General features: G+C 38.8%; 1 long non-coding RNA gene across 12 annotated transcripts in view; it reads right to left on the bottom strand.

Annotated features, from left to right (window-relative positions):
- Positions 1-26,378, bottom strand: part of LOC111750700 (uncharacterized) — a 231,195-nt gene that overhangs the window by 64,349 nt on the left and 140,468 nt on the right. For 3 of the 12 annotated variants that reach the window (XR_010318763.1, XR_010318767.1, XR_002785769.2), the window contains exon 4: positions 7,787-7,932. The exons of 7 other annotated variants lie outside the window; for them this stretch is intronic. This is a non-coding gene — a long non-coding RNA (uncharacterized LOC111750700). Of the gene's footprint in view, positions 1-7,786; positions 7,933-19,243; positions 19,422-26,378 lie in introns of all 12 variants that reach the window. 2 more of the 12 variants (XR_010318764.1, XR_002785768.2) reach the window with 1 other exon arrangement.

The raw sequence follows: 26,378 nt of genomic DNA, 5'->3' as shown, positions 1-26,378 counted from the left end.
CTGTATAAAGAAAACCAATCATTAATCCTCGTCCTATAGGTAAAGGTTTGGCTTTTCCATGTAGTGTCAGCATTCAGAGGCCCTTAGTTTTCTTGGGGAGCCACTAAAAGTTCCTCAATTTTCATAATACTGTTACTATGGTAGATTGCAGTCTTGTCCCTAATTGTGTGCAGCCCTCCGTGTAAGAGGATTGCACTTCCTGCCCCATGTGACTTGCTTTGGCCAATAAAATGGAGGTGGATGTGAAATGTGACTTAGCAGCCACTTTACGAGGCCTCATGTGGTTTCACCACTGCTCATTTGCCTTTGATTCAAGAATGGCATGTCCCAGGTAAAGATTGCCCCTTAAACCTGGGCCCAGGAATGAAGAAGATACAAAGCAGAGCCAAGACAAAACCATGATGGACATGTAGCGTAACTAAAAAATCTGTTAAGATTTTGAGGATCATTTGTTACTGCAGCACAATGTAGCTTAAGCTGATAGATACGACTTCCTAAACAAAGTTCCTTATTTGGTCAAAATGTAGTTCAGACACTAAAATGAGTCACATGGCCTCAATTCCTGTACTTTCTTTGTCTCTTCCTTCTCTCTTTTCCTTTCCATTTTTTTCTGTGAACAGCTCTGGAGTGATAACCACTATGCTGTTATATTTATTGTTCCTGAATATACCTAACAGGGTTAGATACGGGTCCTCACAAAAAAATTATCGTTGAAATTTGATTAGAGATAACCTAATTCAATGTCCTCATTACATACAGGCCTATAAGCTTGTCCAAGGTAATGCAACAAAGGAATGACAGGGTAGACCAGAAAATTAATATCAAGGCTTCTGGTCCAAGGCTCTATTAGCAACTTAGACTTCTTCAAGGAATTTCAAGATGCCGCAATGGACTCTGACACCATATTTTTGTCTTTTAGACATTTGGAAAATTATATATGTATATATACAACAGAAACGGCAGGAAAACAGGCATGAAGCAGTTAGGGAACAAAACCACAACTTCTCTTTCTGTTTTCAAGCACTTAGAGGAGACACTGGGGCGGCATGAAGGCAAGGAATACTGGCTATCTACCCTTGTTTGGGTCAAACAGCAGAGCTTCATCAGAATAAACTGTATGGAGCCCGTGAGCATATGAATTCCCTGGCACAAAATTATTTCTCTACTACGATAGTGAAAGGAGGCAGCCCACTCCCAATGTCCCAATGAAGGACTATTCTCTGGCTTCACTTCACTTGGGAAAACTAAGCTTCCCCCTCTGGTTGTTAAAATAGATGTGTTGGCACTGTTACTTTTTCAACCTTTCTGCAATTCCTCAATCCTCATAAATAACATGGAACTGCCCTCACATTTTGGGCTCTATTCCGCAGAATCAAAACAAGAGAATTACTACGACCGGTTTACTAAAGTCCATAACTTTCAAGCCTTGTCTGTGAAGGGCATCACTCTGGCTCACCCCGGTCCTGTTGCCTTCCTTCCCAAAGTCCTGGGTAGAGGTAAAAACAGAAATTGATGTGTTTTTCAGAGGCTGCCTCAGTCATCAGCTTTCTGAGTCTCTTCAAGGACACTGGTTCATGCTGTCTCCTTCCTTGGCCTGTGCCTTGTGAGGAGACATGCTCAGATTGTACAAGCAAAATGGACTGGATTTTATTATCCAAATGAAGGATCCATTCTACTGAAGTCCAGTGTAAGATGAGGATAGGCAAGAAAAAATATTTCTAACTCAGCAAAAGCTTAAACTCAGCAGAATTTAATATTTAGGAATTTTCAAAATGTGTGCTTTCCCCTCATGAAGCATTATTCCGGTCATGTCATATCATCACACAGCCCAAACTGTTAATGACTCCACCTGCCTATGAAAATCAGTGTACTGTTCTCAGTCTGGAATTCTGGGATCTTCACAGTATGGACATAGCAAATTTTTATATATCCTTTCTTTCTCAGGCTAGAACTGAGGTGTCACCCTCAATTATTCCTGCACTTACAATCCCTATATTTGCAGTTGATATTTCTGAAAGAGCTGAAGAATCTATCCCTCTGTCTTCATACTCAATTGCATGACACTACCTTATAGGACTGCAATTTCTCTGCTAAATTAGGGAAATAATTTCCTAACCACACCAAATCTTGTTCCTTTCTAATACATCCCCAAACTATAGACTCATCTTTGGAGAATGCAGCTCTGATCATGTCAGCCTTCTGGTTAAACCATCAATAGCTTCTCCTAGCCATTAAAGTCCTATGTGTGGTCTCCAAGTAGTGATTTAACGTATCTCCTTCTCAATAGCATAACTTTGTTTTCCTTCCCTCTTCTAAGTTCCAGCCATACTGGATTTCTCTCAGTTCTTCAAGCAGGCTATGTTCCTTCCCACCCCAGGGAATTCCATGTGCTATTTATTTTATTTTGGGCTGAAGTGTTCCTTTCATCAATCTCTACTTTTAAAGCTATTATTATTAACATTAGGTCTGAATTTCCTCTAGGCATCTCTGGCCAAGTGCTTCACCCCATAGAACCTTACACTTCTTCGTAGCATGTATCACATATATAAGTATTTGTTAATGATGTGGTGAGGGAGGTGTCCATCTTGTCCACAAATGTGTCTTCTGTAGTTAGCAAAATTCCTAGAATATAATAGCTACTAAAAGTATATTTTTCATCGGACTCTTGTCTGAAATTTTCTCTATTTTATTCAAGTTTCATTATAAGTACATCCTTTCCAAGGATCCTTTGCAAAAAGAAGATGATTAGGAGAAGGTGTGGTGTAAGTGAGAAGAAAAAATAAGCGGCCAGGGGATTTACAGTGATAAAAACAGAGAGGAAAAGCAGGAAAAAAAAAAACAGTGAAAGGTTCAAATGTAAAAAGTGAAGTTGACCCAAAAAGTGGGAGTGAGAGGCGGAATCTAAAGAACAAGAAAAACCCTTTGACAGAACTGACGGATCTTAGTGGCCCTTTGTCTCTCTAGGAAATTTGGGCAATACCTGACGTCAGACTAGGAAGAAACTCAGCATTCCAGGCCACTAAATCAAGGTGCCAGGGGTTTAAGTCTCTGTTATCTCCCCACATCCCAGTCTGGAAAAATACAGTCAGAGAAGCAGGGGCTGCTCTACAGTTCATCAGGCATAAAACGCCTGAAAGCCCTCTCTGGAGTGCCACATTGACAAGCGAAGCAACCCCACTGCGCAGACATTATAATTTCTAGCTGGGTCAGCGCTGTGGTTATCTGACCCTGCACTGTTCCATGGGGTCACTGTGCAGCTAGTTCTAATGATTTAAGTTCCCACCCTGTTTTGCCAAGATCCTCACCTTTTAACTTTCTGATCTCAAACTTTTCATTAGAGTTTATGCTTATGTATGACATCGGAAGATAGAAAATCCCATTGTCTTAGTTGTCTAGTGCTGCTATAACAGAAATACCACAAGTGGATGGCTTTAACAATGAGAAATTTATTTCCTCCTAGTAAAAGTAGGCTTAAAGTCCAAATTCAGGGCGTCAGCTCGAGGGGAAGTCTTTCTCCCTCTGTTGGCTGTGGAGGAAGTTCCTTGTCCTCAATCTTCCCCTGGTCGAGGAGATTCTCAGGTGCAGCGACCCGAGGTCCAAAGGACACGCTCTGCTCCTGGGGCTGCTTTCTCCGTGGTATGAGGTCCCCCTGTCTCTCTGCTCACTTCTCTCTTTTGTATCTCAAGAAATTGCCTCAAGACACAATGCGGTCTTGTAGGTTAAGTCCTGCCTCACTAACACAACTGCCGCCCATCCTCCCTCATTAATAAAAAAAAAAAAAAAATAGAAGCAGGATTTACAACCTATAGGAAAATCACACAATATTGGGAATCATGGCTCAGCCAAATTGATGCACACAAACTTCTGGTGGGACATAATTCGATCCATGAAACCCATTATCTAAAACCTGTACACAAAAAATATCTAATAGCTTCCATAATCTATCTTACACTTTAAGATACCATTTTGTGTGTGAAAAGAAAGCAGGCTTAAATGAGAATGAACTTTTATTACACAGGTATTATGTACCTGGCACTGTGCTAGGCACTTTAGTATTTACCAGGAAAGTATCAGACTTTACTTATGGCCATGCTAATTAACATATTTCTGAATTGATTTTGATTCCGTTTTAACTAAATGCTGTGGATATTGTATTTAGATTGTAACTCAATCAAATCCAGTCGATACTTTTGAGAGTAGGTGTGGCAGCGTGAAAAAGGCATGAACTTTCGAATCAGGAGGAAATATGTTTAATCCTTACTGCTTTTTTTTTTTTAGCACCACTGTAACATTGGTAAACTTACACAGGCTTTGGATTCCCAGTAAGTATATTTATAAAATAATATCTGCTTGATAGATACAGGAATTGGGCTTTACATATGTAAAATACTGACCGGCAGTAAATAATCTACAGATAATATGCGTGATCATAGTAAAGATTCTTTGAAATTCAGTTCTAAAACACAGTAGACTTGTAGAATTTAAGGGGAGGTGATTGTCTAGTGGAGTCCCTGGGTGGTGCAAACAGCTAATGAGCTTGGCTGCTAACCAAAGTGTTGGAGGTTTGAGTTCACCCAGAGGAACCTCAGAAAGAAGAGCTGGTTATCTACTTCTGAAATATCAGCCTCTGCAAACCCCGTGTAGCACGGTTCTACCCTGACACACGTGGGGCTGCCATGAGTTGGAAGTGACTCTGCTGCAGCTGGTCGGTTTCCTGGTAGTGAGAGAAAGCACTGGGCAGCAAACAGCATCCAGAGGGTGTGGGAGGAGGGCCGGACTGCACGCGATGCCTAGGCAAGCGATATCAGGACGGACATGTCGTGGAGAACCATTGAAAAGGTTCAGCATTGTAATAAAATATGAGCCAGACTTGAGCAGTATCTTTGGGAGAGGATTCCACAATGGGAAACAGAGAAGGAAAAAAAAAAAAAAAAGGTAAAGACTGCTCATCAATTCCTATGCCTGGCATAGAGAATATTTGCTTCAAAACCAATGGTTTGGGAAGGTAAACTTGCAGTATGCACCTTCCAAAAGCACGGAAAAATAGATCTTGTATAAAGAATGACACACTCTATCTCCACACTCCCTATGTAACTGTCTCTCTGACATCTCCATGGAAATGTTTAAAATGTTCCAGATCGAACTCTTGACTCCCAAGCTACTCCTTCCACAGTATTCTCTATCTTAATAAATGACAGATCCAATTTTTCAAATTGCCCTGGGAATTTAAAATAAAATTATTGTAAATCTTGATTCCTGCACTAAGTAGCTTATGCTGCATAAATAACTCCATAACTCAGTGATTCTAAACAATAAACATTTTTTTTTGTTAGCCTGTGTGGCAACTGGCCAGTGCTTCTTGTCTTAGATAGGCTCACTCATGTGTCTGAGGTTTAGCACCTGCTTGGAGGTCATGTGACTCTGAGCTATGTTAGGATGGCCCCAGCTCAGCCAGCCTGGCTCTCTTCTACGAGGTGTTTCATTGACCGTTATTCTAACCTAAGCTGTTCATTTGTAGTGCCAGAGTTCCAAGCAAGTAGGTTAGCAGTTTCAGAAAGGCTGCAGGATACAAGATCCGCATCCACAAATTAATTGTATTTCTATACACTTACAATGAATAATTTAAAAATGAAATTAAGAACAATTTCATTTACAACAGCAGTGAAAAGAACACAATACTTGGGGATCAACCCACTGCCGTTGAGTCGATTCTGACTCATAATGACCCTATAGGACAGAGTAGAACTGCCCCGTAGAGTTTCCAAGGAGCGCCTGGCGGATTCGAACTGCCGACCTTTTGGTTAGCAGCCATAGCACTTAACCACTATGTACATTTAACAAAAGAAGTGCAAAACTTATATTCTTAAAACTATAAAGCATTGTTGAACTAAAGAAGATTTAAATGAATGGGAAAACATCCCATTTTCATGAATCGAGAAGATTAAACATTGTTAAAGATGACAACACTCTCAAAAACTGATCTACAGAGCCAACACAATCCCTGTCACAATCCCAATTGGCCTCCTTGTAGAATTTGAGAAGTTTATCCTCAAATTCAAATGGAATTGCAAGGGACCCTGGATAGCCAAAACAGCTTTGAAAAAGAACAAAGTTCGAAGGTACACTTCCTGATTTCAAAACTTGCTACAAAGCAGCAGTAATCGAAGACAGTGTGGCACTGGCTTCAGGATAGATAAAGAGGATAGAATGGAGAGTCCAGAAATAAATCCATGTGTTTATAGTCAACTGCTTTTTGACAAAGATGACAAGACCACTCAATCGGAAAAGAATAGTCTTTTCCACAAGCGGTGCTGAGACAACTAGATAGTCAAAGGCACTATAATGAAATTGAACCCTTACATATACCATATTAAAAAATTAACTCAAAATGAATCATACACCTGAATACCTGAACGTAATAACTAAAACTATAAAATTTGTAGAAGAAAACATAGATGTAAATCTTCATGATATCAAGAGTATAATAAATAAAAGAAAAAGTAGATAAATCAGACTTCATTAAAACCTTACACGCTTCAAAGGATATGATCAAGAATATGAAAAGACAACCCACAGAATGAGAGGAATTATTTTTAATTCATATATCTGATAAGGAACTCCTATCTAAAATATATAAAGAACTCTTACAATTGAATTATAAAAAGACAAATAATCCAATTAAAATCTAGGCACAGGATCTGAATAGCCATTTCTCCAAAGAATATATATAAAGGACTACAAGCACATAAAAAGATGCTCAAGATCATTAAGTAATCAGTAAAATGTCAATCAAAACCACAGTGATATACCACTTCACACACACTAAGATCACTGAAAAAAAAAAGATTCAGATAATAACAAGTATTGACAAGTTTATGAAAAAATTGGAACCCTCATAAATGTTGGTGGGAATGCAAAATGGTGCTGCAACTATGGAGAATAGTTCAACAGTTCCCCAAATGGTCAAACATAAAGTTAGCATACGGCTCAGCAATTCCATTCTTAAGGACATACCCAGGAGAAATGAAAACATAATCCGCGTAAAAACTTGGACATGAATGTTTATACCAGCATTGTTCATAATAGCCAAAAACGAGAACCAATATAATAGACTATTAATTGAACATAAAAAGAAATAAAATACTGATACATGCTACAACATGGATGACCCTTGAAAACACTAAGTGAAAAAGCCAGTCACAAGAGACCACATATTGTATGATTCATTTTCTATCTAGAATAGGCAAATCTATAGACACAGAAAGTAGATTAGTGGATATTTATATTTAGGGCTGGGGTATGGAGGGATGAAGGGTGATAGTTAAACAGTATTTTTTTTTTTTTGAGATGATAAAACGTTATAAAGTTAACTATTGTGATGGTTGCACATATCTTTGAATAGCAGACTTAAAATTACTGAATTGTACAGGTTAAATGGATGAGTTATATGGTATGAGAATTATACCTCTATAAAGCTGTTACAAAAAATGAAAGTATTTTGAGAAAAAGGTTGAAAAAAAAAAGAAAATGGAAGTGAGCAAGACTTCTTGAGGCTCAGGTTTGAAAGTGAAATTGTATGATTTTTACGGCATCCTTTTGGACAAAGCAAATTACAAGGACTGCTCAGATTCAAGTGGCTCTTGGTAGAGGGACTGAAAAGTCACATTGCAAACCACCTGGATACAGGGTGGGGTGAAAAATTGTGGGCATTTTTTGTTTTCACCAGGCAATAGTCCACCTTCTACCATATTTATTCATATGCTTTCTACATGCAAAATTTACTCACCTCCTCCCTGTATTCTCAAAGTATTATCCAATTGTGGCATGAGTCTTAGAATTCAAAATCTTTAGTTTTACGTCAGATGCTGATATGACTCCACTTGATCCAGAGGTTTAAGAACCGAAGATACAAGATATCTGCCCCACATCCTCCTAATATACAAAAGTGGAAAATGAGCATGATGACCATAACAAATACTCTTATTTGAAAAGTGGATAAATAAGAGACATAACAGTCACTGCTCCATTGAGTACTGAAATTCCATTAAGCAACTTTTGCCAGATCCCCCTACTTTGGCAATGGGGAATAATCCTTGATTCGACCCTGGTTCTTTCCCTGGGAGTGGTTCCTGAGTCCACTATTTTCTAAGGCTTTTGGCTTCGTCTCTGAGCTCTTGACTTTGCCCTCTGAGACTTCTTTTCTCCCCTTAAAACCCACTGCTGTCGAGTCGATTCTGACTCATAGAGACCCTGTAGGACAGAGTAGAACTGCCCATAGAGTTTCCAAGGAGCGCCTGACAGATTCGAACCGCGGACCTTTTGGTTAGCAGCCTTAGCATTTCTCCCCTTATTACTTCTGAAAACAAGGCTAGAGAATATGACCTTTGAGAAGTGTTTCAATTTTTTCTTGCCTATAAAAAATTGGAAGCCTAGGAATGTTTTTGAATTTTGAAGAGTCTCATTTTCTTTTAGTTCAGGCTATCAGCAATCTTATCTATATAACTCTCTTAAAAAGTTTTTGGGTTTTCTATGAATCTGATTCCATTAAATTGTAATTATAAAAGTCACATCTACAGTTCTTTTAGAAATCGGCCACTCTTTCTAGATTTGATTACAACCAGTTAGGTCATACCAAGACCCTGTGAAAAAAATACACTTAAGATTTCTGAATGTTCCATTTTCTAGCTGAGTGGAACCACTAAGAACCACTTAAATTCTTTCAGAAGTATTATAAAGAAATTTGCAAACACACACTTTATTTGATCTCCTCTCTAAGCTGTATTTTACTTTTAGAATCATTTGCTGGATGAAGAGGCCAGAGATAAAAGTAGTTCTATTTTCCAAACCAACAAATTTTTTCTCCTGTGTAAACCAGTTGGTATCAAGTCTACTTCAACTTATAGCCGTCGTATGTGTGTCAGAACAGATCTGTGCTTCACTGGGGGTTCAATGGCCATTTTTTGGAAGTAGGTCACCAGGCCTTTCTTTTGAGATGCCTCTGAGTAGACTTAAACCTCCCACCTTCGGTTAGCAGTTACTGTGTTAACCATCTGCACCACACAGGGACTCCTCCTTCACTTCCACATTGCTGTTGTTAGTTGCCATCAAGTTGATTACAAAAAATGGCAACCCAAAGTGTGCTGAGTAAAACTGCTCCATAGGGTTTTCAAGGCTGTGCCCTTTCAGAAGGAGATGACCAAGTCTGTTTTCCAAGGCACCTCTGGGTGGGTTCAAGCCTCCAACCTTTTGGCTAGTAGTTGAGTGCTTAACTGTTTGCACCACTCAGAGCCTATATTTCTTCTAAATTCTTCTTGTAAATTGTTCAGTTTTTTCTTTTATGTCATTTCTTTCTACATATTCTCATCCATAGCTAAAAGAAATCAGCTGACACTTTCAATATTCTACCTGAATGTCTTCTGAGCTAAATCCAAAAGTTCATTAAATACTTTTATATTTTCCAAGTGACTGCAGGGTTTTTTTTTTTTTCGCTACTATATAGCATGGGGTTGGGGACCCAACACAGAGTGCTCTGTCTTCATGGCACCACTTTCTGGGGTAGTAAAAGAGTGTCTGAGTAGTAATAACTGCATAATAATGGCAGCCCAACAACGATATCACTTATAGCTAACATCACGTCCACTAGGATGTAGGCGGATACCCTGGTGGCATAGTGGTTAAGAGCTACAGCTGCTAACCAAAAGGCTGGCAGTTCGAATCTACCAGGAGCTCACTGGAAACTGCATGGGGCAGTTCTACTCTGTCCTATAGGGTCTCTGTGAGTTGGAATCAACTCTACCACAAGGGGTTTGGTTTTGGTTTAGGATGCAAGTAATTTTCATAGGGGCGAGGACTGTTGTCTGTTTTGTTTACTACCAGCCCCTCAGTTTGTATTAAAGTGCCTAGCACATAGAAGGAGCCCCCATGGCACAGTGGTTAAGGGAATGGCTGTTAACCAAAAGGTTGGCAATTCCAAGCCACCAACTGCTCCTTCGGAACCCTATGGGACAGTTCTATTCTGTTCTGTAGGGTCACTATGAGTAGGAATTGACTTGATGGCAATGGGTTTGGTTTTTTTGTTTGTTTGAGCACATAAAAAGTACTCAATAAACAATCATTGAATGAATAAATGAGTTGGGTCAGATATATACTTAGTATTTTGCACAGATTATCTCATATACTCCTTCCAATTGAAAAAAAAAAAAAGTTGCCGTGAAGTTGATTGGGACTTATAGCAACCCTATAGAACAGAGTAGACAGCTCTATAGGGTTTCCAAGGAACGGCTGGTGGTTTGAACTGCTGATCTTTTGGCTAGCAGGCAAACGCTTAACCATTGAGCCAGCAGGGCGCCTGATATAGATGGTGTTGCCCATTTATAAAGTAGACATTAGTGAATAAGGCTGCCTCAGAAAATTATAGCATATTATCAACAGTAAACTGCTTCTTTGAAAATTTAGAGCATGTGAGCAGCCTGGCCGACCCTGCATTCTGGCTCTTGTCTCCACATAGTGAAATGAAGTTGGAGGAAGAAAGACAGGTAGCTTTAGATCCTTGTAGGAAAAAAGTACATAAGATTCCTAGCCAGAATTTGAGGCAATCATTGGGATATGGAGCATCTATTACATACAAAAAAATTCTGAAACCAAGGGCCACACTGTAGCAGAGACTGTTAGGGGCTCAACCATATTCCCTCTGACTTTACCCCTGAAGTGCTACTCATCTTCCAGGCAGAAGTCCCGATAAGTAATATCCCCACTCCTCTCTACTAGCCCTCAATCAATGACTGATGGGAGTTGGCATGTAAATATTCCAGATCACTGGGGCCTTGGGTGAGGTAACTCTGAAGCCCATGTATTGCACTGATATTCGGAGCTTCCCAGTGAGATACACGCCTTTTATTGACTGTCTTCTACTCCCTATCTTACTTCTCCAATCACCCTCCTGTGTTTCCTAGGATTGCCTCCCAAATACTACTTACATTCTAATCCTTGTGTTAGGAATTGCTTCTGAGAGAACCCAAACTGAGACATACACTGAATAAGGTTTGTGAGGAAACATTGAATGGATAAGTGTTTAAAAAGTGATTAACTACGTCTCACATACTTTGGACATGTTATCAGGAAGAATCAGTCACTGGAGAAGGACATCATGCTGGGTAAAGTAGAGGGTCAGTGAAAAAGAGGAAGGTCCTCAACAAGGTGGGCTGACACAGTGGTTGCAACAACGGGCTTAAGCATAACAATGAGTGTGAGGATGGCGCAGGACTGGGCAGGCAGTGTTTTGTTCTTTTGTACATAGGGTCCCTATGAGTCGGAACCAACTTGATGGCACCTAACGACAACAAGGTAAATATTAGCTTCGCACGGAATCAAAATTAAATACAAAATTTTATCAAAAAATAAGTATTATTTTTTATTAAAATTTTTAAAAATACAAAATTTGAAGGTTGATACTAAGGTGAAGGACAATGATTTCTCAATTGTTTTCCTTGTTTCTGATACTAAATGGTGCTTATTTCAACTGAGTTTGGTAAAATGACATTATTTTAGGAGGTACATATCTTTAATGCTTTTGCCTTTTCTTCATATTCTCTATATTCTGTTATCTTTTAATAAAAGATTATATATCATGAATGTTGTACATAATTTTGGAAGTTTTTCTCCTCATGAAATTTTAAGATAGCAAAGCTGACATTCTGCTTTTTGTTCACCCTTGCAAGATCTGAAAAATTCCCAAGTGATATTTATTCATTAAAGGCTCTTAGCCTAAATGGATTTAAATAAAATTAAATATAGTGCCTGAAAGTATATTGCTATATATTACGAATGCTGCTACATCAAACACTTCTACGCTATTCCGATTGAGTGTTATCTGCTCTCTATTACTCTGTCTTGCACTATTATTTAAATGCATATACAATTTGTTGGCTTAAAGGCTTCAATTGTTTTTTAAATTATCTACTAATCAATGCTCTTAAGATTTATATTAACTATTAGCCTGTTTTCTATTTATTAAACCAGTCAAAAGTTCTTTATTTTTTGCACATAAAATTAATAGTTTTCACATCATCATTCATTTTTACATTTGCTCTTGAAGCAATAAGTATGTGTTTATATTTCTGTTGATCAATAGAATTTCAGTATATAAAATAAATAAAGACGTTTTCAACACAAGTTATTTATAGATTCTTTCTTTACCTGTATTTTAAGATTATTGTCTACACATTAATAGTATATCTGAATGGCATGCCTAGTTTACTTATTATAACGTTATTGTTTGTTTCTGTCCATTTGGCTTCAACTCATGGTGACCCCTTGTACAACAGAATGGAATGTTGACTAGTCCTTTGTCATCTTCGCAATCACTGGTACGCACGAGTCCATTGTGGTAGCACTTATTATTTAGAGTACCTTCCAACCGAAAGGGCTTATCTTCCAGCACAGTATTAGACAACATTCTATTGTTATCCATAGTGTTTTGTTTGGCTAATTTTCAGAAGTAGATCACCAGTCCTTTCTTCTTTTTCTGTTTTAGTCTGGAAGTTCCACTGAAACCTGTCCATCATGGGTGATCCTTCTGGAATTTGAAATACCTGTGGCATAGCTTCCAGCATCATGGCAACTTGCAATTCATCACAATGCCACAAACTGGCAGTTGGGTGGTTACTTACTACATTGCACAGCACTAATGTAGAGATGCCTGTCAGGCGTTCTGGCGGCCTCCACGTTCATACAATCCTTGGTCACCAGCAGTGGCAAAGGTGCCTCGAATGACAACGCAGCAAGCATCCTTAGGCTTTTAAATCCTCTAAAGAGTGATGCTACAGCGGAAGAGAAAATTTGAGCTAAAATTCTATTGTTTAAATTTTCTCTCATTTTATCTCACAATAACCCTTCAGAAGGATATTACTATTCCTGGTTTACAGAAGAGAAAACTGAGATTTAAAAATGTCAAATACTCTTGCCAAAGTTGCAGAGCTGATAAGAGGTGAGGCCAGGACTCAAAGTCAGATATGATACATTTTGTAACTGATTTCTTATCCATTATCCTGAGAGATCATAGTCTACCAACAAGGAAAAAAAATAAGATCACAAGTAATTACAGTACAATATAATATTTGACCAGTAATGAGACCCTTAATAGCTTTAAATTTTGTCTGTGCTCTCATTCCTCCTTCCAAAATGTCTGCCCCACTGCCACCTCTACCACACTTACCCCCAACAGTGTTGACACTAACCCAGGGAATTGACTAGGCTCAGACAGATTATACTCAGGCATTTGACCGGATCATAACAAATTATGGATAACATGTGGAGAATGGGAATTCTAGAACACTTAATTGTGTTCATGAGAATCTGTACACAGATCAAGAGGCAGTTGTTCAAACAGAATGAGGGGATACTGCATGGTTTAAAGTCAGGAAAAGTGTGCTTCAGGATTGTATCCTTTCACCATACCTCTTCAATCTGTATGCTGAGCAAATAATCTGAGAAGCTGGACTATATGAAGAGAACAGGGCATCAGGATTGGAGGAAGACACATACTAACCTGGCTTATGCAGATAACACAACACTGCTTGCTAAAAGTGAAGAGGGCTTGAAGCACTTACTAATGAAGATCAAAGACCACAGCCTTCAGTATGGATTACACCTCAACATAAAGAAAACAAAAATCCTCACAACTGGACCAATAAGCAACATCATGATAAATGGAGAAATGATTGAGGTTGTCAAGGATTTCATTTTACTTGGATCCACAATCAACACCCATGGAAGCAGCAGTCAAAAAATCAAAAGACACATTGGGTTGGGCAAATCTGCTGCAAAAGTTCTCTTTAAAGTGTGGAAAAGCAAAGATGTCACCTTGAGGACTAAAGTGCACCTGATCCAAGCCATGGCATTTTCAGTTGTATCATACACATGTGAAAGCTGGACAATGAATAAGGAAGATTGAAGAAGAATTGAAGCCCTGAATTGTGATGTTGGAGAAGAATATTGACTATACCATGGACTGCAAAAAGAGCAAACAAATCTGTCTTGGAAGAAGTACAACCAGAATGTTCCTTAGAAACAAGGATAGAGAGACTATGTCTCACATACTTTGGGCATGTTATCAGGAGGGACCAGTCCCTCAGGAAGGACATCATGCTTGATAAAGTAGAGGGTCAATGAAAAAGAGGAAGACCTTAATGATGGATTGACACAGTGGCTGCAACAGTAGGCCCAAGCATAGCAAGAATTTTGAGTATGGCACAGGACTGGGCAATGTTTTGTTCTGTTGTGCTATGACTCAGAACCGACTCGACAACACCTGTGAATCTATGGATCTATGATTTATCTATCTATCTTCAGGGTTGTATCCTTTCACCATACCTGTTGAATCCGTATGCTGAGCAAATAATCCGAGAACTGGACTATATGAAGGGAACAGGGCATCAGGATTGGAGGAAGACTCATTAACAACCTGGGTTATACAGATGACAAAACATTGCTTGCTGAAAGTGAAGAGGACATGAAGCACTTACTGATGAAGGTCAAAGACCACAGCCTTCAGTATGGATTATACCTCAACATAAAGAAAACAAAAATCATCATCATCTATCCATTTATTAGCACAGTGGCTAATCCTTCTGTTCACTCCCAGTAAAGCTACCTAAATAGCTCTTACATGTCAAATTCAAGTGCATCTCTGCTCTTTTCAGGTCTGAGCATCCTCTGAAGGAGTGTTGAAATGAGTTTGATTTTGCTACTTGTGGTGATGTGTTTGTTGATATTAACAGTCCTAGGACTACAAAGAGAGAGCCCTCAGCTGAGTATTACTCCTAGAAAATTTTAAATTAATCCAAGGACCAGATTGTGCCCACATGTTTTCAATTTCAATTTTCTGTCTAATCATTTTTACATCATGATTATGAGGTTAAAATTATCATAGTAGGTCTGAACTCATTTTATTATAGTTCTGTCATTAAGTCTATGTAGACATAATGACTGTTTTACTAAATAAAATATACTAAGAGAACTTGCTTCATTAATGGTTCACAGAGATTGGTAGAATGGAAAATGTACTTTTTTTTCAGATATTGTAAACTGTTTCCATCAACACCCTTTTTGTAAGTCACATAAGGGGATCAAATGCTAAGACAGTCTAACAAATTGCTGCTCCATATTTCTGCTAAATGTGAAAAGACATGTTGAGTTATACAAAAAAGTGAATAGGTGGGAATACTGAATAATGTATTGCATTTTTGTAGGTCATTTTTCAAAGTGAGGGTTAAAGACTCAGATTGTCACAAATATATCTATTCATAGGGTAGGTCCAGAGAAGGAAGTTGAGGACATGTTTGTGGCATGCCAAAATATTTGAGGAACTCAGCAAGAGACTGAAAGTAACGATGTGGGCTTCAGAGGCTGGGGGAAAAAAAAAGATAGTTATAAACTATTTGAAATGCTTTATTAGCAACAACAACGAAAAATACCCATACTGTGTTCTTGTGAATTTCTTCAACAACAGAAAATCTGTGGAAGATTCAGACTGTTATATGATGAAAATAAACAGCTTCCCATTTTCATTTGTATCAGGCTCGGTAACAAGTTTTTATGGGGAAGGCTGGTTGTGATTATTGTTGTTGCTAACTAACTGAGCATTTAAAATCTTGTCAAAATGGCATTTTATTTATATTAGTATTAAAATTGAGAGAATTAACCTACTCTGCATGTCAATAAATTAAATTTGAAAACAAATAGAAAATTTAAGATTTGCCTACTGCTCTTCATGCATGAGCTCTAATCACAAATAGAACCACTGCTCTTGGACAGTAGTAGAGGTTTAGGTTGTGCTCTTCTAAGACTGGTTTTGCAAAGTGAGGTCCCAGCTTATCAAATATTGTCTTAGTCATCTAGTGCTGCCACGACAGAAATACCGCAAGTTGATGGCTTTAACAAAGAGAAATTTATTTCCCCACAGTAAAGTAAGCAAAAAGTACAAATTCAGGGTGTCAGCTCCAGGGAAAGACAGCTCTCTCTTTTGGCTCTGGAGGAAGGTCCTCGTCCTCAATGTTCCCCTGGTCGAGGAGCTTTTCAGGCACAGGGACCCCAGGTCCAAAGGATGCACTCTGCTCCTGGTGCTTCTTTCTTAGTGGTATGAGTTCCCCCTGTCTCTCTGCTCGCATCTCTCTTTTATATCCCAAGAGATTGCCTCAAGACACAATCCAAACTTGTAGGTTGGTCCTGCCTCACTAACACAACTGCCATCCATTCTCCCTCATTAACATCATACAAGCAGAATTTACAACATATAGGAAAATCACACAATGCTGGGAATCGTGGCCCAGCCCAAATGATACATACATTTTTGTGGGGGAACATAATTCAATCCATGACAAATATTCTTACTAAGTATCTCCTTGGCAGGGATAGAAAGGTGAGGGGCTCCCTAAAAGCCCTTGGGTAGCAGTTTTTCCACTGATTTTGCAATGTTTTCCCCCAATATTCAGGAGCTCTGGTGGCACAGTGGTTAAGGTGCTCTGCTGCTAACTGACAGGTCAGTAGTTTCAACCTACCACCAGCTCTGTGGGAGAAAGATGTGGCAGTCTGCATCCATAAAGATATATAGCTTTGGTCTCAGGGAACATCTAGCTCAATTGGCATAACAAAGTTTATAAAGAAAACGTTCTGCATCCTACTTTGGTTTGTGGGGTCTTAAAAGCATCTGAGCAGCTATCTAAGATACTCCACTGGTCCCACCCCATCTGGAGCAAGGGAGAATGAAGAAAACCAAAGACACAAGAGAAAGATTAGTCCAAAGGACTAATGGACCACAACTACCACAGCCTCCACCAGACTGAGTCCAGCACAACTAGATGGTGTCCAGCTACCACCACTGACTGCTCTGACAGGGATCACCATAGAGGGTCCTGGACAGAGCTGGAGAATAATGTAGAACAAAATTCTAACTCACACAAAAAAAGACAAGGCTTACTGGTCTGACAGAGACTGGAGAAAACCCCAAGAACATGGCCCCCGCACACTCTTTCAGCTCAGTACTAAAGTCACTCCTGAAACTCACCTTTCAGCCACAGATTAGATAGGCCCATACAACAAAAAGAGGCTAAATGGGCACAACAGTTCAGGGGCAGAGATGAGAAAGTAGGAGGGGACAGGAGAGCTGGTAACAGGGAACGCAAGTTTGAGAAGGGGAGAGTGTTGACACGTCGTGGGGTTGGCAACGAATGTCACAAAACAATGTGTGTATTAATTGTTTAATGAGAAACTAATTTGCTCTGTAAACGTTCATCTAAAACACAATTCAAAAAAAAAGAAAATTAGCATAGTTTTATCCTTCAAGGCATATTGACACATGTAAGCTGGGCTTATGAAAAATGTTCTTGTTGTTATAACTACTACAGGCATATTTCTATAAAAAAATAATAAATTTCTGCTGAAACACTGCACAAAAAAAAAAAAAAAAAATTACTGCTTTGGAAACCCTATGAGGCAGTTTTAGTCCTTCCTATAGAGTCATTATGAATGGGAGTTGACTCAAAGGCACTGAGTTTGGTGGGTTTTTATTTTTTTGTTTTGGTCTCCCAATGTTGATATAGACACAAGTTTTCCTTTGGTACCAGCCATCATTTTTGCTATGTCCTTGTCCCATCCTCATGTACCTATAAAGAATATAGGGTCGCTATAGGGTCGCTATGAGTTGGAATCAACTCGATGGCAGTGGGTTTGGTTTTTGGGTTATACTATGTACCATTCCTGTTAGGTACTATGCTCCTTAAAGTTTAGTTTCATTAAACTCATCTCTTTTCAGTCTCGCTCTTCTTCTCGTAAATGACATTTTTTAAATCTTCCCAAATGCCAATCCGATTAGCTCATTCCTGGTAGTTCTCTATTGTTCAAACTCATTAGAACGGCAGGTAAGTTCTTTGGGGATATGATGAGCACCTTCTATTATCTAATCTCAGTGCCTGTGTCTTCTTACATGTATCTTGCATTTCACCTAGGTTAACTTGTCATTCTCTTTCTAATCTTCATGCTTTGGCTTTTATTGCTCCCTTTGATGGGAATATACACCCTCCCTGTTTTTTCCCCTGAACTCAAGCTTCAAGATTCAAATAAAATATAATTTCTGTATTTATTTCTTATTGTTGTTGGAACAAATTACCACAAACTTAGCGGCATAAAACAACACAAATTTATTGTCTTACAGTTCTGGATGTCAGAAGGGTAAAATAGGTCTTACTGGGCTAAAATCGAGATGTTGGCAATGCTGCGTTCCTTCTGGGGTTCTTAGGGGAGAATCTGCTTCCTTGCTTTTTCCAGCTTTTGCGGACCACATGCATTCTCTGGCTCATGGAGTGAATGTATCCTTTCCTCTATCTTCAAAGTCAGTGCAGTAACATCTTCAAATTTCTCTCTTTGACTCTGACTGCCTTTTTCCAACTGGTTACAAGGAGACTTGTGATTGGGCTTACCCAGATAAGTCAGGATAATCTTCCCATTTCAAGATACCTAACTTAATATCATCTGCAAAGTCCTTTTTGCCATGCGGGTATCTTGGGGTGCCATTATTCTGCCACCCACAGTCCCTAAAGAGTTCTTCCCTGACATTTTACATTTTTGGCTCCATTTTGTTTATTTAATTAGAAAGTTAATTTATAAACCATCTCAGGAGGAATAGGGTTAAAACAAAACTACCTGTTGAAATCCTACTAAGGTGACCACTGAATGACTTAAGGTGTTTTTACCTCTTAGTACTTTCATCCTCATGTTTCATTATCAAATATACAAAAAAATTACCTCTGGTTTATAATTCAATGCACCTAGATCTATTAATTTTTTTTTTAGATCTATAGTGGGGCCCTTGCGGTACAGTGGTTAAGAGCTTGGCTGTTAACCAGAAGGTCAGCAGTTTGAATCCACCAGCCGCTCCTTGGAGACCCAATGGGACTATTCTACTTTGCTGGTTAGGGTCACTACAAGTCAGAAATGACTCAATGGCAATGGAATTAGTTTGAATTTTTTTGTAGATCTATAGTCCACCTATAATGCATACACAAAATAGACCATCTGTGAGATGCATTTTAATAAAATGGTGACAGCGGAGTCAATTTTTTGTCATTAACCAGAGTATTTTATTATTTATCTGTGATGAAGTTTAGCTTCTTTTAAAAACCTTGAGGGTAGAATCTCTTTGTTACTAAGGCAGGATCTCAAAAGAGACAAGAAAATAATCAGATCTTACCATGATAAAACTGAAGAACACATTCAAGCTTTTCTATCTGCTGTGGAAATGGGATATGCCCCCAGTTAGGGAACGGATCCTGGGGCAGCATGTTGAAGTAGATCTTAACTGAGAAACTGCAGAGCCAGGGCCTTCCAACACTGTCTTCACTGTCCACCGGCCAAGCTCAACTTTTGCCCTTAGCAAATAATAAATGTGAATTCAGGTTCAGTGCTGAGTTTCTCAAGCATATATGTAGTTATATCACTTTAACATAATAAAAGGTGTCTCTGACTTATGCATATCCTTAAAGTACTCGGCTGCTGACCGAAAGGTCTGTTGTTGGAGTCCCCCAGAGGCTCCTTGCAAGAAAAACCTGGAGATCTAAGTCTGGAGATCTAAGCCTGGAGATCTACTTCTGAAAAATCAGCCATTGAAAACCCTGTGGAGCACAGGTCTACTCTGACTCGCTATGAGTTGGAAGTGACTCTACGGTAAATGTTTGTTTTTAGTATAATAAAATCACCCAAGGACCTATTCTCTGCCGTATTTTACTTAAACCAACAAAAACCAAAACCAAACCAAACCCACTGCTGGCGAGTCGATTCTGACTCATAGCAAGATAGGGTCGTTATGGTATTAATTGTTAAGTTTTAACCTAAGTAGCCATTACGGAGCCAGCTATTAAAAAAAAAAAAAAAAAAAAATGGAAGCAGGCAATGCAAGTTTTAAAAAGGATTTCTTTTTTAGTGGGAAACCGGTTGTAAATGTCTTTGGGAATAGCTCACAGACCACAGGATAGGCTGACGGTGTGAGAACGCCTGCTCTTGGGTATACATGGTTAAGCTTCAATGCCTCATTTCCCTCTAGCTGCTGTCATGAAGCACGTAGTACTAGCATGAAGTACAGGCTTCGTTGAAAAATGCAGAGACTCAGCCATCACCTGTGTGTGTGAAGCTGAGCCACTGGCTAATTAGGTCTAGGGACTACAGACCTTGTACAGGCTTATTAGATTACTTCAGACCTTCCGCTCTACTAAATTTATTTCTGTTGTAAGTTTCATGGGTTGCACAGGATTTTGTGATATTATTTTCATTTTTAATCAGTGATTTTGTTTTAGCTGACTGAAACTTGGGAAAAATGAAATAAATTTGTAATTGTGTATACACACATGCTCAAACACATATATAATTGTTCTTATTTTAAATCAATAAAGTATCTTTTTATCCCTCTCGCAAGGCCTGATGTGTGCTGTACTTTTTCAGGATTGTGGGTGTGTGTGGGAGGGGATCAACTCACTGATTTGAGTTACTACTTGAGCTCATGTATAGTCCCTTCTTCCCTAAGGATGTTGTTTCCCTTAATTGCGTATGGCTGTATATGACAGAAACTACATAATAAAGGCTTTAGTAAAATAGAAATCCGCTCTTTCACTCATTCACTTGTTCATTCAATTTATTTATTCTGTAACAAGAAACTGAGAGGTAGGCATTCAAGGCCGGTGCACTGGCTTAAGGGTATCCTGACTGAAGACATTTGGATTCTCTTGGACTTTTCCTCATTTCTGCTGCACATTCGGTCATCACGTTAACATTTCAAACAAACAGAAGGAGAAAGCAAAGGACCGAAAACAGCACACACTGGTTCTCTTAGAAAAGTTCTCAGAAAAATCCACCCAGATGCTTATGCCAGTTCTTATTGGCAAAACTGTTATGACTGTCCTTACCCTTGGAGCCCTGGTGACTTAGAGATTAAGAGCTCTGCTGTTAACCAATAAATAGGTCAGGAGTTCAAATCCACCAGCTGCTCCTGGGAAACCCTATGGGGCAGTTCTACTGTGTCCAATAGGGTTGCTATGGGACACTGGAATGTTTGTGGGCTTTTTTTTTTTTTAATTTAATTTAATTTTTTAGGTGGTTTTTTGCTTGTGTGTTTATTTATTGTTTATTTTTTAAAGCTAAAAATATTGTCCAACAGCATCTAGGCTCTACCGAATATAGCAAGCTGCCAAACCAGCAATCTGTCAGAGATGTTTTATTCTAAAGTGTTTTAGCTCATCAGATTGAAACTGAATCATAATGCAAATACAAAATGGGCAAGTGAGGATAACTCCAGAACGTCATTGCTTGTGCAGAATTATTTCAGATTGACTGGGTAAGCTTAGTTTCATCTTCAATCTGCAGTCAGTAAGAGGAGGGGTTGTGAATGATGATTCGGAGGAGAAAATAACTCAAGAGTTAACAAATTGAGCTCTCATTTCTGCAACTGGATTCTCTGTTTGCTTGAGAAAATTCTAAAAGTCTTTAACCTAAAAGAGAAAAGTTCCAGTAGTTTTAAAGGTGGTTCCATCTTCTCTCCTTGTGCTCTCTTTTCCTTTGAAAGGAAGATGTCTAGCTGGAATGTACTAGGAGCTGACAGTCCAGTTCATGTATATAATTGTTTACTAATAAGCCATGTTTATTTTTGCCTCCTCTCAGGCTGGTGCAGAGGAAGACACAAGGCTCTGAGAATTCAAAGACACAATATCCAGTCCTCCTTTGGCTGAAGCTTTCTACTTCTGCAAATACTGGTAATAATATTTAGTTTCCCAACATCACAGGGTTGTTGCAAATATAAATTACAGTATGCAAAAAAAATCATTCAAGTAATTTAAGAGCTATATATAAATTATAAGGAGCCTTGGCCTTAAAGTGGTTAAAGTGTTCAGTTACTCACCAAAGGTCAGTGGTTCAAACCAACCAGCCACTCTGCAGAAGAAGGATGTGGCAGTCTGCTTCTGTAAAGATTACAGCCTTGGAAACCCTATGCGGAAGTTGTACTCTGTCCTACAGAGTTGCTATGAGTCAGAATTGACTTGAAGACAGTAGGTTTGATTTTTTTATATAAATTATGGGAAATTACTGACTTCTTAAAATAGTTTACAAAACCTTAATTATTAGAGTTAAGAAGATTGCTTTACATTAAGTTTCCCATAAATGTTTAATTATTTTACCTCATCGCATATGAAACCAAACTCATTGCCACAGCATCAATTCTGACTCATAAGAACACTATAGGACAGAGTAGGACTGTCCCATGGGGTTCCCAAGGCTGTAATCTTCACAGAAACAGGCTGCCACATCTTTCTCCACGGAGCAGCTGGTGGGTCCCAACTGCCGACCTCTCTGTTAGCTGCTGAGTGCTTAACAACTGTGCCACCAGGGCTTCTTCATTCATCTCCTAGGCAACATAAATTATAAGTAAAAAGTAGTGCAGTACATAGATGATTTATACCTCAATTCCAATCATTTGTCTTGAAGCACAATAAAAACCTTTAGAAAAGCTTTATCATCTAATTTACTTTTTCAAATTTATAAAGGAATGATGATGATAATATTCTCAGTGAGCATTCACTTAATCTTTATAATAATTCTATGACATAAGTACTTTTTTTATTCTCCATGTTATTCAAGAAGAAAATGAAGCTAGAGATGTTAAGAAACTTGCATAAGGTCACGAAGTTAAAAAGTATTAAAGTCAGGGTGTTCTCCCAAGCTTCTGACTCTATAGCCTGTTATTAATGGAAACTGTACAGTTAAAAGCTTTCTTTCATATCACTGGAAAACAAGGTTTAATGCTGATCATTGATCAATGAAACATTTTAAACATATTCTGGGTTACTTCAAAGTTTTTTTTTTTTTTTTCTTATCTGTACTAGCATGCTATGTTCACTCAAATCTCTAGTCTATTTAGTTGTTTGAGGATCTGGCTTAATTCACTTTGCAGGGTGCTCTGGATATTATGGTCTTTACACTTTAGAGACCTCAAGGAACTGCTAAAGTAGAATATATACAATGACCTGTGGGCTTGGAGACTTGGGGAAGCCATCTATGTAATTCTCGTCTGTTCTCAAAGCCCAGGGCAGGAGTCATACTATTACTGAGTGCCTGACCTTGGTCAGTCTGCTATGTTTTCTAGGTCTCAGCTTCCTTACCTATAAAATATAAACAATGGTTCCCAGCTCACAAGGTTGTTGGGGCTTAAGTAAGTTAAAATGGTATAGCATAGTTCCTGGCATATGGAAAGCACTTGAGGGGCATTAGCTTAGTTGCAGCAAAGCTTTCTGTGGAAATGGGGACAACTCTTATATCTGAGTTGGAGCTTTTTCTTATTAGCCAAGTGTCTAAGTTACTTAGTGCTGCCATAACAAAAATACCACAAGTGAGTGGCTTAAAAGAACAGACATTTATTTTCTCACAGTTCCGGAGGTTAAAATTGCAAATCATGGTCTCAACCATCCAGTTCCTTCTATGGGGCTTTCTTCTGGTTTCTGGTGAGTGCTAGCAATCGTTTTCATTGCTTTGCTTGTAGATGATCCTCACCTGGCCTCTGTCTTCCCCTTGTGTGTCTCGGTGTCTATTCTGCTCTTTTTGAAACTCAGAAGTGATTAGGTCGCACCATCTTACTCTGGTATAACCTCATTAGCACAACAAAAGAAAAACCCTATTTCCAAACAGGATTATATCTGTAGGTACAGGGGTTAAGACTTCAATACATATTTTTGGTGGATGTAATTCAATCCACAACACCAAAGAAGTAAAAAATGAATCCCAAATGCTAACAGGGGGATACCTATAAAATTAAACTTTGTTTTTAAAATAAATCTTTACACAGCAAATATACCTCAGGTATGACACTTTTCCAAGAAGATATGCTACAAATTAATTTAATCAAATTCTCTTCAGGCCTATGTTCTACGTGGGAATTTATGACAATATTTGATTCTGAAGGGAATTTCCCATCTAAGAATCTCAAATTGTCACTCTCAGCATTTACCGTATCTGACCAGACCTAAGGATGGTATTTTAAATACTCCAGAGTCAAATAGCATTAGTTACTGGTTTTGTAGATAAAGGAAAAAATAGAAAGTATTTGCAGCTTTTCAAAGTACAGTTATCAAATTATAGTAAGTTACACCTATTCTTAAATGTATAGCACTGACTTCTCTCTTCCAGGGAACTTATAATTAAATCGGTTACAGTCCAAATGTTGGCTCTATAGACATTAAAAAACTCTCTCTTTCTGTGTCTCATGCACATCCAACCTTAAAATGATAGCCCTACCATCAGAAAGCAGTTTTATACGCAAGGATCCACTTTGGGAGTCTATACTCTGTATTCTCTTTTATTGTTTTCTCCTCCAAATAGAATTCTCATAATATAAAATGAATTCTGATAGTGTTCCTGGAGGAGTCTAGTGGAAAGATTGAGATTCTGGGCGAAACATAAGGCAGGTAAAGGTTACCATCAAGCTCTCTATTTCTTCTTTATAACACCTCCCCCTTCCTTTCAGAGCATCTCCCTCTAGGTATATAAAGGCTCTGGAGTTAGATGGACAGTTACTTAACCTCTTGAAGTCTTTAGTTGGCAATCTGGACAACATGACTAATAACACCTGCCTCTGAAGGTTGCAGGGCTGGTCTTATAAAATGTGCCTTAATTACCCGGTACAATGTAGGTATTCAAAACACAATAATGATTATTATTCCTGCTGTCACCTGAATCCCCTGGGTTTACAAGCTGGTCCAATTTACATGGTGCTGGCTTTTACTGAAGAACACACACACTCACACACACACGCCTTGCCACAAAAAATACAGAAATAAACATAAATATGAACACAAACATATCTATATACATGTTAGGCAACAGACTTTGCCAGACGTTGTAGAATCAATGTACAAATGTGACTAAAAGATGGTCTTTACCAGCGGACCACCTCACAATTAATCTAGGAGACAGCAGCTAAACAAATTTGTATGCAAGAAGTTCCCTGAGTAGGCCAACGCAACGTCTACACGAGCTGGCTGAATGTCAGAACCAGCCAACAAATACCATGTGAGCAGTGAGGAAGAGGGAGGAGTCTGAGAAAACCTGAGGTTTCTATCCTAGGTGACTGAGAAGGCACTAGGCTGTAAGCAAGGTGATAAGGTCTGATGGGAGAGTTAATGATTTTGCTTTCAGATATATTGAGTTTAAAGTGCTCTTGAGCCATAAGAAAGTGCCAATAAGGTAGTTTAAAATTTGAGTGTTGTTCCAAATTGGTTCTATATTTAGTATATCAAAAATATAACAGCTCTAAGTTCTATCCCACCACCCATCTGTCTGTTGAACTGTTGTGGCTTGTGTGTTGCTATGATGCTGGAAGCTATGCCACAGTACATCAAATACCAGGAGGGTAATCCATGGTGGACAGGTTTCAGCAGAGTGCCTAGCAAAGATAGACTAAGAAGAAAGGCCTTGCAATCTACTTCCAAAAATCAGCCAATGAAAACCTTATGGACCACAATAGAACACTGGTGAACTTGCTTGATTTGGACATGTCCTCAGGAGGGATCAGTTGCTGGAGGAGGACATGATGTTTGATGAAGTAGAGGGCCAGTGAGGGTGAGGGAGGCCCTCAGTGATATGGATTAGCATAATGGCCATGATGGACTCAAACATGCTGATGATTGTAAGGATCAGGTCACATTTCTTTCAGTTGTACATAGGTCACCATAAGTCAGAGTTGGCTTGAGGGCAGCTATCTATCTGAGCCCCTGGGTGGCACAAAGAGCTGAGTCCTACAAATTCATACCTAGCATGATGGTGATGTATAAAGCTTAGGGAGTCAACTCTTCTTAATAATATTTGTATTTTAGCAGGAGCTGTAATTTCATAATTCAATTTTTTTAAAAATTTTTATTGTGCTTCAAGTGAAAGTTTACAAATTGAGTCAGCCTCGCATACAAAAATTTACATACACCTTACTATATACTCCTAATTGCTCTCCCCCTAATGAGACAGCACACTCCTTCCCTCCACTCTCTGTTTTTGGGTCCATTCAGCCAGCTTCTGACCCCCCTGCCCTCTCATCTCCCCTCCAGACAAGAGATGCCAGCATATTCTCATGTGTCTACTTGATCCAAGCAGCTCACTCTTCACCATTATCATTTTCTATCCCATAGTCCAGTCCAATCCCTGTCTGAAGAGTTGGCTTTGGGAATGGTTCCTGTCTTGGGCTAACAGAAGGTCTGGGGATCATAATTCAATGTTTAATGCATCCTCCTCATCAAAACACACACACATGCATGCACACACACACACTAACACTATGAAGTATGCATGATGGATAACAT

Source organism: Loxodonta africana, chromosome 20, assembly GCF_030014295.1.
Source record: "Loxodonta africana isolate mLoxAfr1 chromosome 20, mLoxAfr1.hap2, whole genome shotgun sequence".
In the NCBI taxonomy this organism is placed as follows: Eukaryota; Metazoa; Chordata; class Mammalia; order Proboscidea; family Elephantidae; genus Loxodonta; species Loxodonta africana.
This window is presented reverse-complemented; position numbering and strand designations above follow the sequence as displayed.